A 2274-nucleotide genomic window follows, 5' to 3' on the forward strand; every position below is an offset into this window, starting at 1 on the left:
ATCCTAGCTTTTTGCCTCAAGAAAAGATTCCACAGTTCCTAAACACTTATTCATCTCTCTATTTCCCTTCTTACTTTTTCTTTCCTTTTTCCTGGTAAACTCCTATGCATCCTTCAATAACCTGCTCCAAGTCTGAACTCCTGATAAGCCAGAGCTTTTTCCTTCTCTGGGCTGCTTTTGGCACATGCAAAGGGCTTTACTCACACTGCATTACACACTTTTATTCTTACCTCTGACTTCCCTGCTAGACTGTGAGCTGCAGTGGAAGGTTTGAGGCCAGTACTAGACGGGCAGGAAATGTATGCTGAATTAGAGAATGCATATTTGCATACAATTACATCTACATATGACTTGTCTATATAGACCATACATTCTGTACCCAGACCATTTTTCAAGTTAAGATTGCTTCACTGTCAAACCAAGGACTCCACCCGGGTTCAATGGCTCAGCTATTTTAGGGTGCAGGGATTTGGGGTGGGGGTGGGGTTGAATAGCCTGCTGGGCCACTGGCCAGACCTCTTGTGGGATGAAAGCTGGGGCAGCTGTGCTTCTCCCACTCCAGAGGCCCCGTCATGAAGACAGCAGAAGTAGAGGGAAGAAAAGAGTTTGCATGTGTGTGGGTTGGGGGCAGGGTGCAAAAACTTAGAAGAATTTGGTAGCAGTTTTGAATAATTTAAAGGGTTCTTCCCTTTTAAAGGCTGCCATTTTTCTTGTTTTTACTAGAGGCACAGCTGAGGAAGGGAGCATCTTCTAAGGAGAGGATCCCGTTCTGCTTTTTTCAGGACCTTTGGAGTCTTTGAGCCTCATTTGCAACATCCTAAAACCACCATACACTTTCTCTTCCCATAGATCACTTCCCGCAGATGGCCCCCGTACTCCACAGAGAGGAAAGAGGCCAGGCAGTCAGCCCCTAATGCCTCCTTTCTACTGGCCGGGCTTTAGACTCACGAGAGAGCGTTTAATAAATTCTAAAGCCTGGGGCCCATCCCAGGCCAAGGAAATTAGAATCTCTGGGGGTGCAACCCTGGTGACAGTATTAAGACGTTCCTCGGATGATTCCAACAGGCAGCCACCGGTGGGGATGCTCAAGTAAACCACTATGAACAGCCTGTATCCTCCACCTCTACCCACTCCTGTCCCTCCCCTTCCTGAGTTTCTCCCCTGCCCATCCTACCTGCTTGATCTCTGTGGAGCCAGGGCCGACACGTGGTTCCAGCTGTGGGTCTCAGCATCAGCCAGGAGAAACATCTCTTCCCTAGGTGCATCTGGAGACTGTTTCTCCCTTGGTGGTATTTTCCTTGTTTCCAACGCTTCCAGCCTCTTCCTGTTCTAAGTTGTCACTCTCTCCCCCATTTGTAGCTTATAAAGCTACCCATTCTCCACCCCTAAAATCCCTGTATTTGTCTTGTCTACCACAGCACCTTCCACTCCCAGCACATTGCTTGATATCTAGTAGCTGCACAGTAAATGTTTGTTGACTGACTGAATGACTGCATCCTTTTAACATTTTTCATGTACTTATCCCCTTCTCTTCCGGGCCCAGCTTCCTCCACCTCCACTTCAATTCTCCTTCCCTGTCTGCCTCTTAACCCCCTTCCCTCTTCATTTCCCCATGCTTTTCATGCCTCCTAACATTCTCCTTGTCCTTCTTTGCCGCATACGGCTGCCGCATCTGATTCATCAGTACCAGAGAGTGGGCATCTATCCCTGAGGATGCCAGGGGCACCAGAGAGAGGGAGGGGTGGCTGCAGAACCACAGTCTCTGCCCTTAAGAAGCTCCACATTCCTTCTGGGGCCTCCTATGAAAGGAAGCACATGGTGCAACTGGTGCTGGATGTCCAGAAACTAGAAGTATATCAATGTCCCAGCCCTTGACTTTCTGTTAATCTTCACTCATCACTACAACTCAAACTTTGTTATTTTTGAAGAAGCCAACCTCAGCCTTCTAAAGGCTGCTCATTCTGCCTTAAGGATTTTCCCAGTAGCCTCTGCTTTTTCCCTTTTCCTCCTTTGGTTTTCTACATTCTCTTCTTTCCTCTTTCCACCTGCAGAAAAATCATAGTTGCAGACTTTTCAAACCATCCCTGACACTCTTACATGCCCAGAGAAAGATTTGATGGGACACACACCTAGTTTAAATGAACTTTTTTTTTTTTTTCTGCCAGCTCCATCTGTGATTTCAATGATCTAGATTTCCTTAGCCTTTTCTGAGCATGAAAAATTAACAGAGGCTACAAAATCTATCTCCCTATTATACTTTAGCAGCTACCCCAC

This window comes from Hippopotamus amphibius, chromosome 17, assembly GCF_030028045.1.
Source record: "Hippopotamus amphibius kiboko isolate mHipAmp2 chromosome 17, mHipAmp2.hap2, whole genome shotgun sequence".
Lineage (NCBI taxonomy): Eukaryota > Metazoa > Chordata > Mammalia > Artiodactyla > Hippopotamidae > Hippopotamus > Hippopotamus amphibius.